At 39.4% G+C, this 26,226-nt stretch overlaps 1 protein-coding gene across 5 annotated transcripts in view; it reads left to right on the forward strand.

Annotated features, from left to right (window-relative positions):
- Nucleotides 1–26,226, forward strand: part of LYPD6B (LY6/PLAUR domain containing 6B) — a 189,047-nt gene that overhangs the window by 5,039 nt on the left and 157,782 nt on the right. Inside the window, exon 2 of one of the 5 annotated variants that reach the window (XM_077956547.1) lies at nt 18,306–18,393. The exons of the other annotated variants lie outside the window; for them this stretch is intronic. The gene's annotated coding sequence lies outside the window, so the exon portion shown is untranslated. The remainder of the gene's footprint in view (nt 1–18,305; nt 18,394–26,226) is intronic. 5 annotated transcript variants of the gene reach the window in all.

The following is a 26,226-nucleotide window of genomic DNA, read 5'->3' on the forward strand; positions in this document are numbered from 1 at the left end:
TAAACCAATTTATCAATTTTTTAATGCATCCAACTTTTGTTGTTGAATTGAGGAATTCTCTAACAAGAAAGTCTTGAACATTTCTATTTTCTTCTAGAAGTTTCATGTTTTATGTTTCAGTTTTATGTTTAACACTTAAGTCTATGATCCATTTTGCTTTAATTTTTGTATAAGGGATAAAGTATGAGTCAAAAGTCTTTTCTTTTTGGTATGTGGAAGTCCAAATGTTCCAGCACCATTTGTTGAAATGACTGTCTTTTCTTCCCTTGAATTGTCTTAGAACTTTTGTCACTAATCAATTAGCTAAAATGTAGGAGTTTTATTACTAGACTCTCAATTCAGTTCCATTGATCTGTGTGCTCACTTCATGCCAACACTATAGTATCTTGATTACTGTGGCTTTAAAATACATTTTGGAAGCACATAATGTAAGCCCTCCAACTTTATTCTTTTCCAAAATTGCTATGACTCTTTTAGTTCTTTTGCCTTTCCATATGAATTCTAGAATTAATTTGTCAATATCTACAAAAAATTCTGGATTTTGAATGGAATTGCATTGAATCGACTGATTAATTTAGGAAGAATTGACATCTTTACATTATTGAGTCCTCTAGTTCATGAGCAGGATATAACCATCCATTTATTTAAGTCTTTGATTTCTTCCATCAGCACTCTGTAGTTTTCAGGATATAGATCTTGCACATATTTTGTTAGATTTATACTTAAGTATCTCATTTTGGGGATTGCTGTTGTTGCTGGTGTATCGAAATACAATTGATTTTTGTATGTTCGTATTGTATTCTGTGGCCTTGCTAAAGTTACTCATCTGTTCTTAGATTCTTTGGAATTTTCTACATAGACAATCGTATTATCTGTGAATAGAGACAGTTTTATTTTTTCCTTTCTAACCTAAATGACTTGTCTTTCTTTCCTCCCTCTCTCCTTCCCTTCCTCCAACTTATTACACTGGCTAAGAATTGCAGTACAATGTTGCATGGCAGTGATAAGAGAGAACATCCTTGCTTTGTTTCTTATGGAGCAGTCAGCAATAAATCTTTCACTGTTAAGTATGATGTTAGTTGAGTTTCTTGTAGATACAATATGATGTTAAGGAATTTCCCTTGTATTCCTAGTTTATTGACAGTGGTTTTTTTTTTTTTTTTAATTATACTTTAAGTTCTAGGGTACATGTGCACAACGTGCAGGTTTGTTACATATTTATACACGTGCCATGTTGGTGTGCTGCACCCATTAACTCATCATTTACATTAGGTCTATCTCCTATTGCTATCCCTCCCCCCCTCCCCTAGTGACAGTGTTTTTTTAAATTATGAGTGGATTTTGAATTTTATTGAATTCTTTTTTTACCATCAACTGACAGAATCATATGACTTTTCTTAATATTTAATATGGTGAATTGCACTGATTGATTTTCAAATGTTGAACCAGTCATACATTCTCGGGATAAATTCCACTTGATTGTAATGTATTTTTGGAGGGGATTATGTAGGACTGGTATTATTTATTCCTTCAGTGTTGTGTAGAATTCTCTAGTGAAACCATTTGGTCCTAGAGTTTTCTTTGTTGGAAGGTTTTTAGCACAAATTTAATTTTATAAATAGATATAGGACTATTCAGGTTATCTATTTCTTCTTGATAAGTTTTGTTAGTTTGTATCTTTCAAAGATTCAGTCCACTTCACCTAAGTTGTCAAATTCATTGATATAGAATTTTTTGTGGTGTTCTTTTATTAGCCATTTATGTCTGAATGGTCAGTAATAATACTCCCTCTTTTATTCTAGACATTATTAATTTATGTCTTCAGTCTTTTTCTTGCTCAGTCTGTCTAGAGGCTTATCAATTTGTTGATCTCTTCAAAGATCCAGATTTTGGTTTAATTTTGTTTATTATTTTTCTGTTTTCAATTTCATTGATTTCTGCTCTTATTTTATTATTGCTTTCCTTCTCTTTGCTTGGGTTTAATGTACTCTTCTATTTTTTAAGGGATAAGCTTATATTACTGATTTTTGTTTTAATAGAAGTATTTAATGCTATACATTTCCCTCTAATGCTTTAGCTGCATTATACAATTTTGAAATGTATATTTTAATTTTCATTTAGTTTACATATTTTAAACTAAATAAACTAAATAAATGAAATGAAACTAAATAAATAAAATAAATTTTAAACTAATTATTTTAAATAGTTTAACTATTTTAACGTTTCTTTTGAGACTACTTATTGACCCATATGTTATTTTAAAGTATATCATTTAATTTTAAGAGATTTGGGGGTTTTCTAGAAGTTTTTCTGTTAGTTTAAGTCTTTTATTATCCTAGAATATGACTTGCATGATTTCTGTTCTTTTAAATTTGTTCATGTTTGTTTTATGACCCAGAATGTGGTTTATCTTGGTGAGTTTCAATGCACACTTGAAAATATGTGTATTCTGCTATTGATGGGTGGGAAGTTGCAGAAATATCAATTAGGTCAAGTTGCTTGATAGGGTTGTTCAGGTCTTCTGTGTTCTTATTAATTTTCTACTTGTTTTCTCTATAACCAAGATAGGAATGTTAGTGTTTCCAGTTACAATTGTGGATGTTTCTATTTTTCTTTTTAGTCATATCACTTCTTACTTCATGTATTTTGACTCTTTGTTATTAAGTGCATGCACATTCAGGGTTGTGATGTCCTCTTGGAGAACATCTTGATCCCTTTCTTATTATGTAATATCCCACTGTATTTCTGTTAATATTCCTTGTTCTGGAGTCTACTTTGGCTGTTAATAATATAGATACTCCAGCTTTTTTTGATTAATGTTTGCATTGTGTATCTTTTTCTGTTCTTTTACTTTTAACTTATATTTAGGTTATAAAATAACCTGTATACTTAAGGTGGCTTTCTTGTGGCAACATATACTTGAGTCTTACTTTTTCAACTAATCTGGCAATATCTGTCCATTAACTGGTATGTTAGACCATTCACACTTAACTGTGCTATTGATATGGCTTAATTATAATTGACCATCTTGCTAGTTGTTTTCTATTTGTTCTATCTATTCTTTTTTTTCTTGTTTCTTGAGTTTTTTTGTTGTTGTTTTTTGTTTGTTTGTTTGTTTGTTTTGAGACAGGGTCCCACTCTGTCACCCAGGCCAGAGTGCAGTGGCGCAATCTTGGCTTACTGTAGCCTCGACTTCCTGGTCTTGAGCATTTTTTTATATTTTCCTTATCTCCACTATGAACTTCTTATCTATGCCTCTTTAAATTTTTTTAGTGATTGCTCTAGAGTTAATAATATGTATCTTTAATTAACCAGAGTCTACTTTCAAGTAATATTATACTGTTTCATTTGTAGTCTTATAGCAGTATATTCACAGTTCTCTTTTATTTTTTGTGCTATTGTTATTATCATTTTTTATATCAGCTATAAATAAAAGATTTTTTGCTTTAGACCAAGGGTCAACAAACTTTTTCTGTAAAAAAGCCAGAAAGTAAGTATTTTAGGATTTGAGGCCATAGATGGTCTCTGTTGCATAAACTTTTATTCTTAAACAATTCTTTAAAAATGTATTTCAAAAAACATTCTTAGCTCATTGGTTATGCTAAAATAGACCAAGGGCTAGGTTTGGCTTGTAGGTTATAGTTTGTTTACTCCTGCTTTAGATATTCAATTATCTTTCATAGCAATTAAAATTAAGAGAAAAAAGGATTTTGATTTTCATTTATATCATTTCCATCATTCATTTCTTTGTGTAGATCCGAGTTTCGGTCTGGCAACATAGTCCTTTTGCCCGGATAACTTAATTTAACATTTATTGTAGTGTCAGTCTCCGGGCAATGAATTCTAAGTTTTTGTTTGTCTTTGATGTTTATTTTTCCTGCATTTTTGGGAGGTATTTCACTGGGTATAAAATTCTGGGTTGACAATTTTTATACTTGATCTTAGCTAAAAGGCTGAGAAGCAATGGGTTGACATTTTAAAAAAAATTTCAGGACTTTAAAAATGTTGCTTCATTCTCTTCTTGTACGCCTCTGACAAGAAGTCTTCTGTAATTCCTATCTTTCTTCCTTTTTATTGATGTTTCATTTTTCTTTTGCTGCTTTTAAGATTTTATTTTCGTCTTTGGTTTTCAGGTCTTTGAATATGATATGCCTAGAAGTGTGTGTGTGTGTGTGTGTGTGTGTGTGTGTGTGTACACATGTATGCATGCATGCACACTCTTGATATTTATCATACCTGATGTTCTTGAGCTCCTTGGATCTGTGATTTGGTATCTGTTATTAATTTTGGAAAATTCTCAGCAATTATTTTTTCAAATATTCTGCCTATTTTCTTTCTTTTCTCCTGAAATTTCAGTTACACCTAGGTTTGAATTTATGATACTGTCCCACAGCTCCTGGGCACTCCATTATTTTTTGCTTGTTTTATTCATGTTTTTTTCTCTTTTTATTTTAGTTTGGGTAATTTCTACTGATCTATTTTCAAGTTCAATGATTTTTTTCCTTTGCTGTATCAAGTCCACTGAAGAATGCCTGTTGAAAGCATTCTTTATTTGTTACTGTGTTTAGCCTTTCAAATATTCCATTTGATTCTTTCCTGCAGTTTTTCTCTCTGATACATTTTCCATTTAATCTTTCAGGTTGTCTACCCTTTCCACTAAGGACTTTTATAATTAATTTGTTTATTTAAAATTCTTCGTCTGATAGCTTCAGTATCTAGGTCTGGTTCTATTCATTGCAGTGTCTCTTCATGGTATGATCTTTTCTTGCTTTTCTCATGCCCTATAATTTTTTTTTGTTGATAACTAGACATCTTATATAGGACATTAGATATGGAGATAGGATTTATGCATGAGAATGGGCATGCCATTCTCTTTTTACTAGGCCTTTAGTGTGAAGATTGATCAATCTAGTCAGAAGATGAACTGGGTTTGAGGGTTCACATTTCTCTGGTTATTCTCAGTGTACCCCCAGACTTCAAATTCCTCTAGTGATACCTTGTGTTTAGGATTGGAGCTGGCTTGCCAAAGGCCTTTGCCATTCCCATTTTTTGGTCTTCCTGTGGTATTGGGCCCCAGAGTGGTCTGTCTCCATGCTCTTTCAGCTCTCTCAGTGGTAGTCCATTGTTATTTGTGACCTGATGCTTGTTAGTCAGTGTCCAGGTACATGCCTCAAGTGCTCATGTCTTGTCTCTTCCTGCAAATGCCTCTCTAGATTTTGGGCTAATTTGTTCTCCTTTGTCTGAGTTTTCTCATGGATTTGAGAAGATTATGATCTTGTGCTTTACCTGGCTTTTTATTTTTTGCAAGCATGGTAATAATGTTCTTTTCAGTTCTCTACATCCTGAACAAAAATCAAAAGCCCTGATTTCATGTTTTCAAACTCTTTCTTTTGGTGATCTTGTAAATACTGGTGTTGTTTCCCTTCCCCTTATGCTTTATCAAATATAATTTACACATTTGGTACATATAAATCAATGGTTGTCCGCCCTTACTTGGGAAGCTTGAAAAGGAAACACAAATTTTGGGCCCCAGTGTTTCAATTGATATATGTCAGGATTAGGTATGGATATTATTTATAAGCTCCCCAGGTGAGTCTGATGTTCATCTGCATTGAAAACTCCAGGTCTAAGTATCACTTTCAATCTTGCCTTTCACAGAGGTGCTATTCCAATATAAATGGCCAAATGAAATCTCAGCCTGTATACGTCCACCCTGTAGAATCAGTTCTCTCCTAATTGTGCCTTCAGTGGTACACAGTGCCTGTGATCTAAGCTGATAGTCTCATAGAATGGGGAGAAAACTTAAGAGTTCTCCTCATTTAACTTTCAATGACTCTCTCATCATTGAAATGTACCCGTCTTTAATCTGTTTATGTAACTCACTACCTTGCAAACTGTTTTGAAAGAAATTAGTTTGCATGACTCAGTATATGAGCATGCGTGCATGCATGTGCATACATACACATACATGCTCTCATACACGTGACAAGCACTTTATGAAACAGTAGTTACTCTTACAATAAGTCTTTTACCTCTAAATTGATTACATGATCGCCCATGTGTTGCTTCTTACAGTATGAAAAACGCTTGCTCAGTCCATCTTCCAGTGGACAAGCTTTTGAAGGTTTCAAAACAGGTTCCTTAGTACCTGAGAGTGTTCTTGTGTCTGGTGTAAAGCTGATTTCTCCAGCAGTGTTTCCAGCTTCTTCACTACCCTGGCCAATTTTACGCACTAGATACTAGAGCCGGTGCTAGGTGACATGCCCAGGATTTCAGAGCTTATGGCTTGTCTGGGGACACATGACATGCAAAGTGAGTGTCAAAAAGTTAGTTATGTTGTGGGTAAGTGCTCTTAGAGGTCACAGATGAAAGAAAGATTAGACACGTGGTCAGGAAAGACTTCACTGGGGCCTTGAAGGTAAGCATCAGATATGTATGGAGTGGAAGGTATTTGGGGATGGGGAAGATTCAGAGGGAGGAAAGAGCTATGTTAGCAGTCTCCTAACACCTTGGCTGTCTCGAGTGACGTGGATTCACAGTAACTAAGAGAAACTATAGGTTAGATACTAAGGGGAAATCTAATTTGAATTGTTTCTATAGCAGAGGATAGACAAAGTCCACAGAAGGTACTAGACTCAACTCCCCACATTCCCCTTGCCCCCCAAATCAGAGTCTTCAGGGGCTGTGACTCTGACAAATGTAGTTTGTGTGTTGCTCTGGATTCTGTTTCTTGTCATGGTGAGGTTCAGCTTGCAAGGGGTCAGTTCAAGGCTGGTAGATTTAAGACCTGCCTTTTTGTGACTTCCATAAAGTTTTGGAGCAATCACCCATAGTTACTGACCTAGTTTTGTCCACCTTCTCTTCTCGGGGGCCCTTAACCAGCTCTATTACTAAGAAATGTAGTTCTCAAAGTATGCTACACCTACTGCTCTTCATGATCCATTTCACCCTGGAGACAGTCTTCTGAGCGTTCTTGCTCATTGTGAAACCTTGTCACCATCAAAATATTGCACAGAAGCCAGATATTACATCATTGGTGTCGTGTTGAAAACATCTCCTGCATTTTGGGACTATTTCACTAGGGTAAAAAACAGAGAATGAAGTACATTACCAAAAACTAGGCACAGTGTGTTTTATTTGTCTTTTAGTAAGGTGTGGGAACCACAGTTTTTAGGCAACTACAGGAAAGTTAGAACAAAGATGAGGGCCGCAAGTAACCCCCTGCTGTGCCAGCATCATAGAGGTGGCATTAGTGTTACTGAGAAGTGTGCGTTATACATTTCTCCTAGAATTTGGTGCCGGGATGGTAGTTTGTCTCCTGGGAAGAGCCAGTAGATCAAACAGGGGACGCCTCTGTTTTATATTTCTCTTTTTGTCTTGGCACCCAGGAAGTCCAGAGCTAGTTGTAGTGATAATTCTATTTCAAGTTATAAGTTCAAATATTTCCTGTCTTAATATGATTTCACCTTTTTAAAAACAGTAACTTTTTTCTTATTACAAAGATGATATATATTCATTATAAAAGATGTCTAAAATAACATGTTCCCACCCCATCCAGATATTTTCCTACCACATAGAAATAGTCACTGTTTACATTTTAATCTTAACCATTCTAATTTATTCTAAATGTATATGTATATATGTATACATATACATATAACAAAAATGAAATACCTTTCACATTACAACTCATGTTTAAAACATAACATTTATCAACATTTTCTATGTCATTAAATATCCCTGAACAACCTTTTCTTTTTGAGACGGAGTCTCGCTCTCTCGCCCAGGCTGGAGTGCAGTGGCGTGACCTCTGCTCATTGCAAGCTCCACCTCCTGGGTTCATGCCATTCTCCTGCCTCAGCCTCCCGAGTAGCTGGGACTACAGGCGCCCGCCACCATGCCCGGCTAATTTTTTCTATCTTTTAGTAGAGATGGAATTTCACCGTGTTAGCCAGTGTGGTCTCGATCTCCTGACCTCGTGATCCACCTGCCGCAGCCTCCCAAAGTGCTGGGGTTACAGGCGTAAGCCACTGCGCCCGGCCAACAACATTATTATTATTTTTTTTTTTGAGACGGAGTCTGGCTCTGTCGCCCAGGCTGGAGTGCAGTGGCCGGATCTCAGCTCACTGCAAGCTCCGCCTCCCGGGTTTACACCATTCTCCTGCCTCAGCCTCCCGAGTAGCTGGGACTACAGGCGCCCGCCACCTCACCCGGCTAGTTTTTTGTATTTTTTAGTAGAGACGGGGTTTCACCGTGTTAGCCAGGATGGTCTCGATCCGCTGACCTCGTGATTCGCCCGTCTCGGCCTCCCAAAGTGCTGGGATTACAGGCTTGAGCCACCGCGTCCGGCCCAACAACATTATTTTTAATGTATTTTATATTTAATCATGAAAGTATATCTGTTGCTATACTTTCAGCTAGAATTCAGCTTTTTGCTGTTACAAACAGCTGTCATATACATTCTCGTAGCTGAATCTCTGAGCACACCCATGATTATTTTAATAGAACAAGTTTCTAGAAATGACATAATTGAGTAAAGGGCTATATATTATTATTATTATTTATTTTTGAGATGGAGTCTCACTCTGTTGCCCAGGCTGAAGTGCAGTGGTGCAATCTTGGCTCACTACAACCTCCTCCTTCTGGGTTTAAGCAATTCTCCTGCCTCAGCCTCCTGTGTAGCTGGGATTTCAGGCAAGTGCCACCATGCCCTGCTAATTTTTGTATTATTAGTAGAGACAGGGTTTCACCATGTTGGCCAGGCTGGTCTGGAACTTCTGACCTCAGGTAATCTGCCCGCCTAATCCCAGCACTTTGGGCTATATTATTTTTAAGGCTTTGGATATATATTTCCCATGTTGTCCTCCAGAAAGCATGAACTAATTTATTTTATCACCTGGGAGTTTGAGAGTGCCTCTTTTCCTAAGCCTCATACAATACTGGGATTATTATTATTATTTTGAGATGGAGTCTTGCTCTGTCGCCAGGCTGGAGTACAGTGGCGCAATCTCGGCTCACTGCAACCTCAGCCTCCCGGGTTCAAGTGATTCTTCTGCCTCAGCCTCCCGAGTAGCTGGAATTACAGGCACACCTCATCACTCCCAGCTAGTTTTTGTATTTTTAGTAGAGATAGGGTTTCACTTTTTGGCCAGGATGGTCTCGACCTCCTGACCTCGTGATCTGTCCGCCTCAGCCTCCCAAAGTGCTGGGATTACAGGTGTGAACCATGCGCCCGTCCAGGATCATTATTTTCTAATTCTATGTTAGGAGTCAGGACTTCTGGCTTATGGCCAAATGAGGAGGTCGGCAAGTTCTCTCTCCCAGAAAGCTACTATAAATCCGGACAAAATGAACAGAAGCAGCCATTTTATCACTCTAGTAATCTATCAAAGACGTGCAACAATCTGAGAAGATATTTATTTGTGGAAAATTGCTGAACTTCAAGTAAGGACAGTGGGAGTCTGTGGTCTTGTCTGGGGCTGCTCCCCGTACCCCACCACCCACAGCTCGGTGGGTGCAGAGGTGTTGCCTGGGCAAAGGAGATGATGAACACCAACCCTACTGCTGTCCAGATGGAAGGGACTTGCTCAATTTGCAGCACACCAAGTGGGTGACTATCCTGTGAGTGTTTTTTGAGTCCCCTTCTTCCCTGTTTTAGTTTACCTTGACTCTCTAAGAAAATAAAAGAACAGTGCTATTTTATTCTAAACATTTATGTTTATTAAAGAAAAAGGGGAAAATAAACATAAAGAGAAGAAAATGAAAAGCCCCCATAAGCCCATTTGGTGTTCATTCTTCTCTATTGGCTTGTTTCAGTGGAGGCTTCTGCCATGATGGAAATGCTGTCTGCCACCCAATACGGTAGCCACTGTTCTTGGGTGGTTATTGAGCACTTGACATGTGGAAAGTGCAACTGAGGAGTTGAATTTTTTAATTCTGATGAATTCTAATTAATTTATATTTAAATATTCACACGTGGCTACCAGCTATGGTGTTGGACAGAATAGTTTTATGATTTCTATAATATGGGGGTATGATAGATACCTTTCATTCATACATACATACATACATACATATGGAGGTAAGATAGGTACATAGTTAAAAACAAACAAAAATAGGATCATACTGCACATTGTGTTTTTATACTCCCTTGTCTTACTAACAGTATATCATAAACATAATTTTAATGGCTGAATTATATTCTGTTGAAAGAATGTACCATAAATAACTTAACAAAGTCTTAATTGTACCTTTAGTATATTTCCAGTGTTTTGATACTATAAACAACATTGCAGAGAACGTGTTTATAGCTAAAGTTGTAACATTCCTAATTATTTACGGAGGTTAAATTCTTAAATTTGAACTATTGGGTCAAATATAATACCCATTTTCAAACCTCTCGTCCAAGAAGTTCTATCAGTGAACATTTTCACCAGTAGTATTTGAAAATATCTCACTATTATTATTTAATTGAGATATAATACATATACCATAAAATTTACCTCTTTAAAGTATATGATTCAGTGGTTTCTGATATATTTAAAAAGTTGTGCAACCATCATCACTATCTAATTCCAGGAGGGTTTTATCACTCCAAAAAGAAATCTCATACCCATTAACAATTGCTTCCTGTTCCCACCTCCCTCCATTCCCTGGCGACCATTAATCCACTTTCTGTCTCGGTGGATTTGCCTTTGCCTACTCTGGACATTGCATATAAATAGAATCCTATAATATGTGGTCTCTTGTGTCTGGTTTCTTTCACTTGGCGTATGTTTTTGAGGTTTGAGGTTCATAATGGTTTGAAGGTTATAACATAAGCCAATACTTCATTCCTTTTGATGGCTGAATAATATTCCGTTGTACGAATACACCACATTTTGTTTATCCATTCATCAGTTGATGGACGTTTGGGTTGTTTTCACTTTTGACTATTACAAATAATGCTTCTGCAAACATTCATGTATAAGTGTTTGTGTGGAATGTTTTCAGTTCTCTTGCATATACAATTAGGAGTATAATTGTTGGATCATATGGTAACTCTATGTTTAACCTTTCAGAAGTTGCCAAACTATTTCTAAAGCAGCTGTGCCATTTTACATTCCCACAAGCAATGTGTGAGGGTTCCAATTTTTCCATATTCTTGCTGACGATTTTTTTTGGTCAATCTTTTTGCTATAGTCATTCTGGTAGGTGTGAATTAGTATTTCTTTGTGGTTTTAATTTGCATTTTCCTAATAACTAATGAGTTGGGAATTTTTTGATATGCTTACTGGCCATTTGTATATCTTCTTTGGAGAAATATCTGTTTAAATACTTTACCATTTTAAGATTTTTTTTTTTATTCTAAAGTTATAAGCTTGTTTTTACATATTCTGGATAGTAGACCCCCGTCGGATATAAGACTTGCAAATATTTTATTGCATTCTGTAAGCTGTCTTTTCATTCTCTTAGTAGTATCATTTGAAACCTGAAACACGAAAGATTTTAATTTTGACCAGTGCAGTGGCTCACACTTGTAACCTGAACAAGCCAAGGCGGGAGGATCACTTGAGATTAGAAATTCAAGACCAGCCTGGGCAATGCAGCAAGATTCTGTCTCTACAAAAGAGAAAAAATAAAATTAGCTGGGCGTTGTGGCATGCACCTGCAGTTCCAGCTACTCAGGAGGCTGAGGCTGGAGAACCTCTTGAGCCCAGAAGTTTGAGACTGCAGTGAGCCATGATTGCAGCACTGCATTCCAGCCTGAGTGACAGAGTGATAACTCTGTTAAAAAAAAAAAAGTTTTTAGTTTCGATGAAGTCCTATTTATCCATTTCTTTTTCTTTTTTCGCTTGTGCTTTTGTTGTCACATCTAAGAAACCACTGCTTAATCCAGGGTCACGTAGGTTTCTTCTAAGAATTTTATAATTTCAGCTCTTCTATGTAGATATTTGGTCTGTTTTTAGTCAATTCTGTATACAGTGTGAGTTAGGACTCCACATTTATTCTGTGGCATGTGGCTTCCCAGTTGTCCCAGCCCTGTTTGTTGCCAAGAGTGTTCTTTCTGCCATTGAATTGTCTTGGCAACCTTGTCAAAAGTCAACTGACCATAATAAATACATGACTTTATTTCTAGATTCTCAATTCTATTCCATTGATTTGTGCATCTGGCCTTATTGGCAGTACCACAAAATATTGATTATTGTTGCTTTGTGAGAGTTTTGAAATTGAGAAGTGTAAGTGTTCCAACTTTTTTCTTCTTCGCTATTATTTTGGCTATTCTGGGTCCCTTACATTTCCATGGAATAAGCTTGTTAATTTCTACCAAAAAGGCCAGCTGGAATTCTGCTAGAGGTTGCACTGATTTTGTAAATCAATGTGAAGAGTATCGCCATCTTAACAATGTAAGTCTTCCAATCATAAAAACGGGACGCTTTTCCAGTTATTTAGGTCTTCTTTCATTCCTTTCAATGATGTTTTATAATTTTCTATGTAGAAGTTATGCACTTCTCTTGTTAAATTGATTCCTGAGTGCTTTATCTTTTCTGATGCGGGGTAATGACATTGTCAGTTTCATTTTGGGGGTTGTTCATTGGTAGTGCATAGGAATACAGTTAATTCTTGTGTTTCGCTCTTGTATCCTGAAATCATGCTGAACTTGTCGATGAACTCTAACCGTTTGCTGGTGAATGTATTAGGGTTTTCTACATACAAGATCATGTCATCTCTAAATGGAGGTAGTATTACTTCTTTCTTCCAATCTGAATGCCTTTTATTTCTTTTCCTTACTTAATTGCCTTTGCTAGAAAAGACAGCACATAGTGCTGAGAGCAACATCCTTGTCTTGTTCTGTCTGACGTTCCTGATCAGTGAGATGGCCAGTGTGATTTATGCTGTTTTTCTATGATTGCTTTTATACTCTTAAGAATCTGAGTGATAGAGCAGGAGGTACGGGCTGATTTCTCTTAGGGAATATTTCCTTTGTCCTGTGCGTAGGGAGACTTGGTATAACGGCTACTAGAAAAGACGTATTTTAATTGAAGAACATATTCATGTAACATATAGGTGCCAAGGAATTTGACTAACATTATCTAATATGTAAACATTCAATATTTTAAAATAAAATTTAAGTACTAGCTTTCTTTCCTGCCTTTCCACAATTTGGGGTGCCCACTGTATGCCTCAGGTACTGTGCTGGGATCCCAAAGATGAATGAAACACAGGCCATGTCCCCAGGGTGCTCACGGAGTGGAGACACACAGGGATTAGGAAGTTACATATTCTGGCAAGTGGTTTCCATTAAAGAGTAACCACTGTCAGAAGGAAACAGGTGATCGGCATGGGCTTCACCATCAGGATTTTGGGATCTCAATGTGCTGTTGGAAGATTCACTTTCTACCTTGTAGAATCAAAGAATTGTAGAACTGGAGCCTTGGAAATCCTTTTTTCCAATGAGTCCACATTTTTCCAAGAGGAGGAACTGCTTACCTTATTTAACAATTCTTGTTCTCTCTCATCAGTAACTCTTATTTCTCTGAAATGTTTTATCTTACACAACGCATGCACCTACACGCATGCACACACATACATACATCTTCTGTAGGGAGGCAATCTGTGTACAGCCCACTCCTGGCTCCATTTGTTGTATCTGGTTTGGGTAATCTAACACCGGCCGCGGGTTCATCTTCAATATGACTCATCTAGGATTCCTGCTTCTTCTCGCCTGCGAAGACTTCTCAGCATTGTCCATAGATGCTTATGACCGGGAACTGACAAGGAGCGGGACGTTATCCGACTCCAAATCTGAGTTACCTATAAAGCTTTGGGGATCCTTCCTGTTCTTATTAGTTGTATGTTCAACTTTCTTTCTCAAGAGTATACCCCATCTATTTTAAATTTGTCAATTCAGAAGATTAACTAGGATGCCTATAAAGTCAAGCCAAGCCTGTGTGCTTACTGCAAAGTCATCTTTCCAGAAAAGAGTGAAAGTAAAGCAATTGCATAGGTCATACCTTAAAATAGTTTACATAGTTTTTTGGTAAGTCAATTCAGACTTGTATGCTGCATGTGTTTTTGTTTTTACTTTTCTATTTAAAAAGAAACTCTCTATTCTAGTTTTATTATATATTATTTATTATTAGGATGAAAATAACATCAGGTTACTTTTTATCATTCTATTGGTAAAATGGAATGCAAACTTTACGGTCTTAGGCTACAAAACAAAATGAATTGTCTCCACAAACCTTTCAAGTTTAATTAACTTTTAAATAAGTACAAAGTTCTAGTCTCCCACCCTGGCCCTGTCCTGCACTTTTTTTTTTATTACAGTGCATTTTTTCTTTTGATTGTATGGGAGGGTGAGATAAGGATGTAAAAATGCTTTCGGGTTCACATTGTTTACTGCATATGATACAGCAGCCAATTCAATCAGAAGGGAAATAGGAAAATAACTACTCTATTTGTGCCTTGTAAGCGGCTTGTAAAGTCCCCTCCAGTTCCTACGATTAAATATTGGCTTCTCTCTTGCAGCTCTCTAAAAGGAAATTAAAAGTGGAGCAAACAGCATTTTAAAACCAAACACAAATACTGTGTAGGGACGAACCCAGCAAATGGAAGAATTACAGCATTGCAGGCAGTCCTTTAATTCAGTGTTGTAAGAAATGCAACAGAAGAGGAAAGGGGTGGAAAGGGGATCCTGAGAAAGTCGCAGGTCATTGCAAGCCTCTGATGATTTGACCATGTCAGGGGTGAGCTGTGGTGGGGATTGGTGGTCATCGCAGGGCTTTCCCTGGGATGTGTGATGAATGCATCCGTAAGATGTATTGTTACTCAGTTACTGTTTTTCATAGCCTAAGCTCTCGAGTGGCCTGGGACTTGCTAATGGGGACCAAGAAAGCGAAAGTATGGAGGTCCATTCCTAGGAAAGGGGTGGCATTCAACATGTAGAAGAAAGGGCATTTGGACTGGCAGCCAGGAGCCTGAGTTCTGTTCTTGGTCCTTTCGCCTTCTGACCATGTGACCTTGGATGAGTCACCTTGGCCCTCTGAACCATAGTTTTCATAGCTGCAAAATGCAGGTTTGGACTAAAGCCATGATTTTCCAACCAAATTCCCAAGCCTCCATCAAGCCATCTCAGAGGTTGTCCCTGCACTAACAACTGGGGTTCCTGGCCCCTGCACCCCAATGGGAGCAGTCTCAGTTTCCTCTCCTATATTTATGCTTTTGTAAGCTTTTGTTTGAACAAAGTGTTTTTGAAAACTACTAGGTGCCCTGATCGCAAAGATCTCTTCTGATTCTTCTATTCAATTGTCTGTAACTCTGCATTTTGGTCTAAGCTTAATGTAAAAGAGACCAAGAAGCATCCATTATTCTGGGGCTCCCCATCTTTCTCAGGTAACACAAGCAAGGAATGTGTGTTTTCAGCAACAGAAACACTGCTCATTAGTGATTATGAAGCTGTCAGTGGGGACAGGAATTTGTGTTTATAGAGTCTCAGCCTCTGACTCTAGAAACAGTCCATTTCACATTTTATTTTTTATTTTATTTTATTTTATTTTTGAGACGGAGTTTCGCTCTTGTCACGCAGGCTGGACTGCAGTGGTGTCATCTCAGCTCACTATAACCTCTGCCTCCCGGGTTCCAGCGATTCTCCTGCCTCAGCCTCCCTAGTAGCTGGGATTGCAGGCGTCTGCCACCATGCCCAGCTAATTTTTGTATTTTTAGTAGACACGGGGTTTCAGCATGTTGGCCAGGCTGGTCTTGAACTCCTAATCTTAGGCGATCCACCCGCCTTGGCCTCCCAAAGTGCTGGGATTATAGGCATGAGCCACAGTGCCCAGCCAGTCCATTTCACTCTTCTTGGATATAGTTCCCTTTTTGCTCCGTGATTGTGATCTGTCTCTTGTAAGACGCCTGGCGATGTGAGATTTTGAGGGCAGCCATGGTCTCCATCTTGGGCCCTGTTCAGCTCTCTGTCGAGGGAAGTCTGAGGGCACAGCAGTGATAACCACCTGTCAGCTGCACAGGATTCTGAGGGTTGAGCCTCCCCATGAGTCACTTGCTTACTCCTGTTAAATAAGTCTTTTTGACTCCATATCTAGTCCCTACCTATCTGTTCTCTGTCATGGGAATCCTTTCCTTTCACTCCTTAATAATGTGCCTTCCTCTGCCACACACTTTCCTCCATTTCCTTTGGAAGCATGGTACGGGGACTTTTGTGTTGCCAGGAGTGAATGTTTAGGAAGTAGGCCTTCAATTCCTTCTGCGGTTCCAAGCCAATATAGTGCCTTTTGTCACTTGTCCCAAGACACTCTGTTGAACACATCAGCCTGCAAGGAAAGGCTTGGCAGAGGAAACCGTCATGAAAGAAAGATTCCAATTGAAGAATAGATAGCTGAGACCCAGGGGTGTTGAGCAGTTTAATTAACGTTGTTAGAAATGAAGACTTGGTTATTTTAAAATGAAATTTCAAATCTCCTGTCTCCCTATCCATTTCTTCATTACAGCATTGTTCCTTTCACCTGCCTTTTAATATAGCCAGTTTTTACTGCGTTCTCACTATGGGAGCGGGCATCCTGCTGACCCCTGGGCTGAAAGATGAACAGATCTTAGGCCATGCTCTCAAGGGGCTTTCATCCTGCTCAGACATGAGCTAAGCAGACAGCCACAGCCTGGAATCCTTAGTGCTCTGTAGAGAAGTTTCTGGAGCCTGGGAGAACACTCAGAATAAAGCAGCCTGTGCACTTGTCTGGGGACAAGAAATGGTTCCTTCAGAAGTTTTCCCTGGGCCTGTGTCCCAGAAGATGACCTAAAGGTGGTCCAGGCAGAAGGAGTGGCTGGTGCAAAGGTTTGAGGAAGTTGGTGGATTTGGTAAACTGTAGGCTCAGCAGGGTCGGAGCAGGCCTTGAGGGAGGGGTAGGGAAGGAGAAGGAGGAGGAGGAGGGGCAGGAGTCTGGACAGGATAATCAGGCACTGAGCTATGCAGGGCCTTGACTACTGTACTAATTACTAGTGCTGGTCAGGTCAAATGTTATCCAGAGGGCATGGGAACCCACAGCAAAGGGTTAGACAAGGTGGGCTCGGCGCTTTGCAAGGCCATTTAGCCCAGAAGTTATGAGCAAGGGCGCTGGGTCCAGGTGACTGGGGTTTGAATCCTGCCTTGACCACTTTCCAATTGTGGGCAAATTACTTAACTCTCTCTGCTGCCATATCTTTAAAATAGGGATAAAAATCCTATCTGTCTTGTAGGGTTGTTGTGAGCAATAACTAAGTAAATTCACTTAAACCTCTCATAACAACAGCACATACAAAAATCTAGTTATCCTTTTTCTGGGAAGGGGGCATATCATATTTTCTATGAGCAGTCTCCTACACTATGTATTAGTTAACTACTGGCATAATAATACCATGTAAAAATACTGTAAAACACAGTGGCTAAAAACAACAATTCTTTATTATTACTCCTGCAATTGTGAGTTTCCTGGGTTTGGCTGAGACCTGGCTGGGCATACAGTTGGGTCTCATGCCAGGCTGAGGGCAGTGGCATCCTGGGGCAGCTTCCCAAGGCAGTGGTACAGCTGTCAGGGGTAAGAGGAGACTTGCAATCCTCTTAAGGCCTAGGCTTCCACCCAGCAAAGCCCAGGATCAATGGGCAGGACTTTATATTGCTCTCCTATAGTAGGAGGAGCTACAGAGTCACTTGTAAAAGGGTAGGAGCACAGGGAGAGGTGAAGGATCGGGGTCAACAATATGGGGCACAGGCTGCGTTTAATGTCTCCTGATCTGCATCTTTGTAGCTTCCCAGAGGGAACTTCCATGAGGGGCAGTTGACACCCACCTTGAGCATGCTTGGCACCCCAAGGGTCTGGTTTCAATTAGTGACCTTCCTACAGTCATTTCGGACTTAACCTTTGGGCCTAGCAAATGTGTTCTTTCAGAGCCTTTGGGAGAGAAGGGAAAATATGCTGTTGTGGATTTGGATCTAGACTCTGTGGAATGAGATGGGGATGGTGGTATCTCCAGTGATACTTAATGGAAAGCTTAGAGATAAGCAGAGGTGTTTCTGCAGGCATGCTCTGTAGCCTTTCTCAGACTTACCAGTCGGCAGTGCCTTTTTTTTTTTTTTTTTTTTTTTTTTTTTTGAGATAGGGTCTTGCTCTGTCACACAGGATGGAGTGCAGGGGAGCCATGATAGCTCCCTGCAGCCTTGACCTCCTGGGCTCCAGCAATCCTTGCAGTGCATTCTTGAACATGTGAATTGCTATGATAAGAGTTAATGTTTAGATTTAGTAATAAAATATGTGTTTGTTTATATGTGTTTTTAGATGACTCTATCCCAATATAATTGAAGGAGTTGCATTTTTGGTGGACTCCTTGGGGTTCTCTTTCTACTCCCTGGGAGTCCTCTGTGAGGTAAGCCTGACTCTCAAGTTGACATCCTTGGCAAATGCTGGGAGACAGGACAGGGGGAGGTAGCCCGGTTAGTATTTATTGGTGTGTAACTCTACCTCTCAGTGCTCCTGGATTCCCCAGGGCTTGGGAAGATGGGGGCAGAGATGGAAGGAGTCAAATACCATTCTTTTGCCAGCATGTAAAATAATCTCCCTCCTTTTCCCTGGACTCCTTATGCTGTGTGACAAGCATATCCATTCTTCCCAGACAGAAAAGAGAGAAGTGGGGACGGACAAGACATTCTTATAGGGTATACTTTTCTATTTTACATTGGAGAATACAAGTACATTATAAAAGTAAGCATCAAATTTCTTATAATGATAGTTATTTATTAGGTTAAAAAGTTAAACAATATCTGTAAAATTATACCTAATAATTAAGTGCAAGATTAAATTGAGCATGTTTTCAGGGATAGGAAGGAGAAACATCGTAGAATCTTTTGGATAACAAAAAAAGCATTGAAAATCACATGTAAAATATGTAGCAGTGTGATTGGCATCTAGAAGATGCTTAGTAAATTGTAGCATTGATGACGATGGTGACGATGGCAGTGATTTCTCTAGCCCATTTATTGGAGAAAGGGATTAAAAGCAGAGATTACAAAGCTGAGGACTTCATCAACTCTGTTGATCCAGAAGAACCTCTCTCAGGCATTCCTTCCCTACATGGAAAAGCAGCAGGAAAATGAACCCAGAAGAGCTTAAGTTATAAAATCAAGCCAAATGTATACCTGAGAAGTGATGATTTTTTTTCTTAAAGTAGTTGCTTCTGAAAGGCAAAATTCAAAATAACCACGACAAGAATAGACATGCCGAAATCTTAACGGTGCAATGTTATTTTGTTGAGTAAAAAATAGGGCTAGATAATGACGAATCATAGCTATGCAAATGAAAAGAAAGATCATCATGTCCTGTGCTTCAGGGTGTGAATTGATGGCAAAAATCTGTCGGTATTAGTCAGTAGGGGAGATGAATTCAAATGAAAGCTTTCAGTGATACATATTCTCTTTTTTTTGGTTAAGTATCATTTGTGGCCGAAGTCCTGAACTAGTTGTCTAATGGCAGATTTTCCTGAGTGTCCCCTGTAAGCAAGGCTCAGTAAAGAAGGAGCTGCAAGTTTCACCAAGTCCCTCCTTCCCTCTCTCCCTCTCTCTCTCTCTTCCTTCCTTCCCTATTTAAGCACAGCCTTTGCATTTCAGGAACTTATATCTTAATGGGAATGGCAAGATGCAGACATTAGAAACCTAACAAGAAGTGCAAATTTATATGGTACATATCGTGTATGTCAGGTTTCTAATATATCTGGAGGAAAAATCGATAGAGTGAAAATGATGGTGCCAAATCTTGACCAAATTAAACAATGAATTTTACTTCTTTACTTTTATTTTTTTCAGGCCAAAAGGTTTTATTTTCAGTTGTTTCAGGGTTAGAATAACATTGCCACCCAAGAAGTAGCTCCTCCCCATAACACTATTGAATTCAAACAGTAGTTGATGACTCAACTACCATATACTTATTTTTTTTTTTTTTTGAAGCTAGTGCAATCTTTTTTTTTTTTTTTTAATTAATTTATTATTATTATACTTTAAGTTGTAGGGTACATGTGCATAACGTGCAGGTTTGTTACATATGTATACTTGTGCCATGTTGGTGTGCTGCACCCATCAACTCGTCATTTACATCAGGTATAACTCCCAATGCAATCCCTCCCCACTCCCCCCTCCCCATGATAGGCCCCAGTGTGTGATGTTCCCCTTCCTGAGTCCAAGTGATCTCATTGTTCAGTTCCCACCTATGAGTGAGAACATGCGGTGTTTGGTTTTCTGTTCTTGTGATAGTTTGCTAAGAATGATGGTTTCCAGCTGCATCTATGTCCCTACAAAGGACACAAACTCATCCTTTTTTATGGCTGCATAGTATTCCATGGTGTATATGTGCCACATTTTCTTAATCCAATCTGTCACTGATGGACATTTGGGTTGATTCCAAGTCTTTGCTATTGTGAATAGTGCTGCAATAAACATACATGTGCATGTGTCTTTATAGCAGCATAATTTATAATCCTTTGGGTATATACCCAGTAATGGGATGGCTGGGTCATATGGTACATCTAGTTCTAGATCCTTGAGGAATCGCCATACTGTTTTCCATAATGGTTGAACTAGTTTACAATCCCACCAACAGTGTAAAAGCGTTCCTATTTCTCCACATCCTCTCCAGCACCTGTTGTTTCCTGACTTTTTAATGATTGCCATTCTAACTGGTGTGAGATGGTATCTCATTGTGGTTTTGATTTGCATTTCTCTGATGGCCAGTGATGATGAGCATTTTTTCATGTGTCTGTTGGCTGTATGAATGTCTTCTTTTGAGAAATGTCTGTTCATATCCTTTGCCCCACTTTTTGATGGGGTTGTTTTTTTTTTCTTGTAAATTTGTTTGAGTTCTTTGTAGGTTCTGGATATTAGCCCTTTGTCAGATGTGTAGATTGCAAAAATTTTCTCCCATTCTGTAGGTTGCCTGTTCACTCTGATGGTAGTTTCTTTTGCTGTGCAGAAGCTCTTTAGTTTAATGAGATCCCATTTGTCAATTTTGGCTTTTGCTGCCGTTGCTTTTGGTGTTTTAGACATGAAGTCTTTGCCCATGCCTATGTCCTGAATGGTACTACCTAGGTTTTCCTCTAGGATTTTTATGGTATTAGGTCTAACATTTAAGTCTCTAATCCATCTTGAATTAATTTTCGTATAAGGAGTAAGGAAAGGATCCAGTTTCAGCTTTCTACTTATGGCTAGCCAATTTTCCCAGCACCATTTATTAAATAGGGAATCCTTTCCCCATTTCTTGTTTCTCTCAGGTTTGTCAAAGATCAGATGGCTGTAGATGTGTGGTATTATTTCTGAGGACTCTGTTCTGTTCCATTGGTCTATATCTCTGTTTTGGCACCAGTACCATGCTGTTTTGGTTACTGTAGCCTTGTAGTATAGTTTGAAGTCAGGTAGCTTGATGCCTCCAGCTTTGTTCTTTTGACTTAGGATTGTCTTGGAGATGCAGGCTCTTTTTTGGTTCCATATGAACTTTAAAGCAGTTTTTTCCAATTCTGTGAAGAAACTCATTGGTAGCTTGATGGGGATGGCATTGAATCTATAAATTACCTTGGGCAGTATGGCCATTTTCACGATATTGATTCTTCCTATCCATGAGCATGGTATGTTCTTCCATTTGTTTGTGTCCTCTTTTATTTCACTGAGCAGTGGTTTGTAGTTCTCCTTGAAGAGGTCCTTTACACCCCTTGTAAGTTGGATTCCTAGGTATTTTATTCTCTTTGAAGCAATTGTGAATGGAAGTTCATTCCTGATTTGGCTCTCTGTTTGTCTGTTACTGGTGTATAAGAATGCTTGTGATTTTTGCACATTAATTTTGTATCCTGAGACTTTGCTGAAGTTGCTTATCAGCTTAAGGAGATTTTGGGCTGAGACAATGGGGTTTTCTAAATATACAATCATGTCATCTGCAAACAGGAACAATTTGACTTCTTCTTTTCCTAACTGAATACCCTTGATTTCTTTCTCTTGCCTAATTGCCCTAGCCAGAACTTCCAACACTATGTTGAATAGGAGTGGTGAGAGAGGGCATCCCTGTCTTGTGCCGGTTTTCAAAGGGAATGTTTCCAGTTTTTGCCCATTCAGTATGATATTGGCTGTGGGTTTGTCATAAATAGCTCTTATTATTTTGAGGTACGTTCCATCAATACCGAATTTATTGAGAGTTTTTAGCATGAAGGGCTGTTGAATTTTGTCAAAAGCCTTTTCTGCATCTATTGAGATAATCATGTGGTTCTTGTCTTTGGTTCTGTTTATATGCTGGATTATGTTTATTGATTTGTGAATGTTGAACCAGCCTTGCATCCCAGGGATGAAGCCCACTTGATCATGGTGGATAAGCTTTTTGATGTGTTGCTGAATCCGGTTTGCCAGTATTTTATTGAGGATTTTTGCATCGATGTTCATCAGGGATATTGGTCTAAAATTCTCTTTTTTTGTTGTGTCTCTGCCAGGCTTTGGTATCAGGATGATGTTGGCCTCATAAAATGAGTTAGGGAGGATTCCCTCTTTTTCTATTGATTGGAATAATTTCAGAAGGAATGGTACCAACTCCTCCTTGTACCTCTGGTGGAATTCAGCTGTGAATCCATCTGGTCCTGGACTTTTTTTGGTTGGTAGGCTATTAATTATTGCCTCAATTTCAGAGCCTGCTATTGGTCTATTCAGGGATTCAACTTCTTCCTGGTTTAGTCTTGGAAGAGTGTAAGTGTCCAGGAAATTATCCATTTCTTCTAGATTTTCCAGTTTATTTGCGTAGAGGTGTTTATAGTATTCTCTGATGGTAGTTTGTATTTCTGTGGGGTCGGTGGTGATATCCCCTTTATCATTTTTAATTGCGTCGATTTGATTCTTCTCTCTTTTCTTCTTTATTAGTCTTGCTAGTGGTCTGTCAATTTTGTTGATCTTTTCAAAAAACCAACTCCTGGATTCATTGATTTTTTGGAGGGTTTTTTGTGTCTCTATCTCCTTCAGTTCTGCTCTGATCTTGGTTATTTCTTGCCTTCTGCTAGCTTTCGAATGTGTTTGCTCTTGCTTCTCTAGTTCTTTTAATTGCGATGTTAGAGTGTCAATTTTAGATCTTTCCTGCTTTCTCTTGTGGGCGTTTAGTGCTATAAATTTCCCTCTACACACTGCTTTAAATGTGTCCCAGAGATTCTGGTATGTTGTATCTTTGTTCTCATTGGTTTCAAAGAACATCTTTATTTCTGCCTTCATTTCGTTATGTACCCAGTAGTCATTCAGGAGCAGGTTGTTCAGTTTCCATGTAGTTGAGCGGTTTTGATTGAGTTTCTTAGTCCTGAGTTCTAGTTTGATTGCACTGTGGTCTGAGAGACAGTTTGTTATAATTTCTGTTCTTGTACATTTGCTGAGGAGTGCTTTACTTCCAATTACGTGGTCAATTTTGGAGTAAGTACGACGTGGTGCTGAGAAGAATGTATATTCTGTTGATTTGGGGTGGAGAGTTCTATAGATGTCTATTAGGTCTGCTTGCTGCAGAGATGAGTTCAATTCCTGGATATCCTTGTTAACTTTCTGTCTCGTTGATCTGTCTAATGTTGACAGTGGAGTGTTGAAGTCTCCCATTATTATTGTATGGGAGTCTAAGTCTCTTTGTAAGTCTCTAAGGACTTGCTTGATGAATCTGGGTGCTCCTGTATTTGGTGCATATATATTTAGGATAGTTAGCTCTTCCTGTTGAATTGATCCCTTTACCATTATGTAATGGCCTTCTTTGTCTCTTTTGATCTTTGATGGTTTAAAGTCTGTTTTATCAGAGACTAGTATTGCAACCCCCGCTTTTTTTTGTTCTCCATTTGCTTGGTAAATCTTCCTCCATCCCTTTATTTTGAGCCTATGTATGTCTCTGCGTGTGAGATGGGTCTCCTGAATACCGCAGACTGATGGGTCTTGACTCTTTATCCAGTTTGCCAGTCTGTGTCTTTTAATTGGAGCATTTAGTCCATTTACATTTAACGTTAAGATTGTTATGTGTGAACTTGATCCTGCCATTATATTAACTGGTTATTTTGCTCGTTAGTTGATGCAGTTTCTTCCTAGCCTCGATGGTCTTTACATTTTGGCATGTTTTTGCAATGGCTGGTACCAGTTGTTCCTTTCCATGTTTAGTGCTTCCTTCAGGGTCTCTTGTAAGGCAGGCCTAGTGGTGACAAAATCTCTAAGCATTTGCTTATCTGTAAAGGATTGTATTTCTCCTTCACTTATGAAACTTAGTTTGGCTGGATATGAAATTCTGGGTTTAAAATTCTTTTCTTTAAGAATGTTGAATATTGGCCCCCACTCTCTTCTGGCTTGGAGAGTTTCTGCCGAGAGATCTGCTGTTAGTCTGATGGGCTTCCCTTTGTGGGTAACCCGACCTTTCTCTCTGGCTGCCCTTAAGATTTTTTCCTTCATTTCAACTTTGGTGAATCTGGCAATTATGTGTCTTGGAGTTGCTCTTCTCGAGGAGTATCTTTGTGGCGTTCTCTGTATTTCCTGGATTTGAATGTTGGCCTGCCCTACTAGGTTGGGGAAGTTCTCCTGGATGATATCCTGAAGAGTGTTTTCCAACTTGGTTCCATTTTTCCCCTCACTTTCAGGCACCCCAATCAGACGTAGATTTGGTCTTTTTACATAATCCCATACTTCTTGCAGGCTTTGTTCATTTCTTTTTCTTCTTTTTTCTTTTGGTTTCTCTTCTCGCTTCATTTCATTCATTTGATCCTCAATCGCTGATACTCTTTCTTCCAGTTGATCGAGTCGGTTACTGAAGCTTGTGCATTTGTCACGTATTTCTCGTGTCATGGTTTTCATCTCTTTCATTTCGTTTATGACCTTCTCTGCATTAATTACTCTAGCCATCAATTCTTCCACTTTTTTTTCAAGATTTTTAGTTTCTTTACGCTGGGTACGTAATTCCTCCTTTAGCTCTGAGAAATTTGATGGACTGAAGCCTTCTTCTCTCATCTCGTCAAAGTCATTCTCCGTCCAGCTTTGATCCATTGCTAGCGATGCGCTGCGCTCCTTTGCCGGGGGAGATGCACTCTTATTTTTTGAATTTCCAACTTTTCTGCCCTGCTTTTTCCCCATCTTTGTGGTTTTATCTGCCTCTGGTCTTTGATGATGGTGATGTACTGATGGGGTTTTGGTATAGGTGTCCTTCCTGTTTGATAGTTTTCCTTCTAACAGTCAGGACCGTCAGCTGTAGGTCTGCTGGAGATTGCTTGAGGTCCACTCCAGACCCTGTTTGCCTGGGTATCAGCAGCAGAGGCTGCAGAAGATAGAATATTTCTGAACAGCGAGTGTACCTATCTGATTCTTGCTTTGGAAGCTTCCTCTCAGGGGTGTACTCCACCCTGTGAGGTGTGGGGTGTCAGACTGCCCCTAGTGGGGGATGTCTCCCAGTTAGGCTACTCAGGGGTCAGGGACCCACTTGAGCAGGCAGTCTGTCCCTTCTCAGATCTCAACCTCCGTGTTGGGAGATCCACTGCTCTCTTCAAAGCTGTCAGACAGAGTCGTTTGCGTCTGCAGAGGCTTCTGCTGTGTTTGTTATTGTTTACTGTGCCCTGTCCCCAGAGGTGGAGTCTACAGAGACAGGCAGGTTTCCTTGAGCTGCTGTGAGCTCCACCGAGTTCGAGCTTCCCAGCGGCTTTGTTTACCTACTTAAGCTTAAGCAATGGCGGGCGCCCCTCCCCCAGCCTCGCTGCTGCCTTGCCGGTAGATCACAGACTGCTGTGCTAGCAATGAGGGAGGCTCCGTGGGCGTGGGACCCTCCCGGCCAGGTGTGGGATATGATCTCCTGGTGTGCCTGTTTGATTAAAGCGCTGTATTGGGGTGGGAGTTACCCGATTTTCCAGGTGTTGTGTGTCTCAGTTCCCCTGGCTAGGAAAAGGGATTCCCTTCCCCCTTGCGCTTCCCAGGTGAGGCGATGCCTCGCCCTGCTTCAGCTCTCGCTGGTCGGGCTGCAGCAGCTGACCAGCACCGATCGTGCTGCACTCCCCAGTGAGATGAACCCAGTACCTCAGTTGAAAATGCAGAAATCACTGGTCTTCTGTGTGGCTCGCACTGGGAGTTGGAGACTGGAGCTGTTCCTATTCGGCCATCTTGCTCCGCCCTCCCATATACTTATATACCCTACAATTACATTGTTAAAGTCTTCTGCTGAATAGGAAGGACTGATTTTAACAGGAATTCTTAGC

Source organism: Macaca mulatta, chromosome 12, assembly GCF_049350105.2.
Source record: "Macaca mulatta isolate MMU2019108-1 chromosome 12, T2T-MMU8v2.0, whole genome shotgun sequence".
Classification (NCBI taxonomy): domain Eukaryota; kingdom Metazoa; phylum Chordata; class Mammalia; order Primates; family Cercopithecidae; genus Macaca; species Macaca mulatta.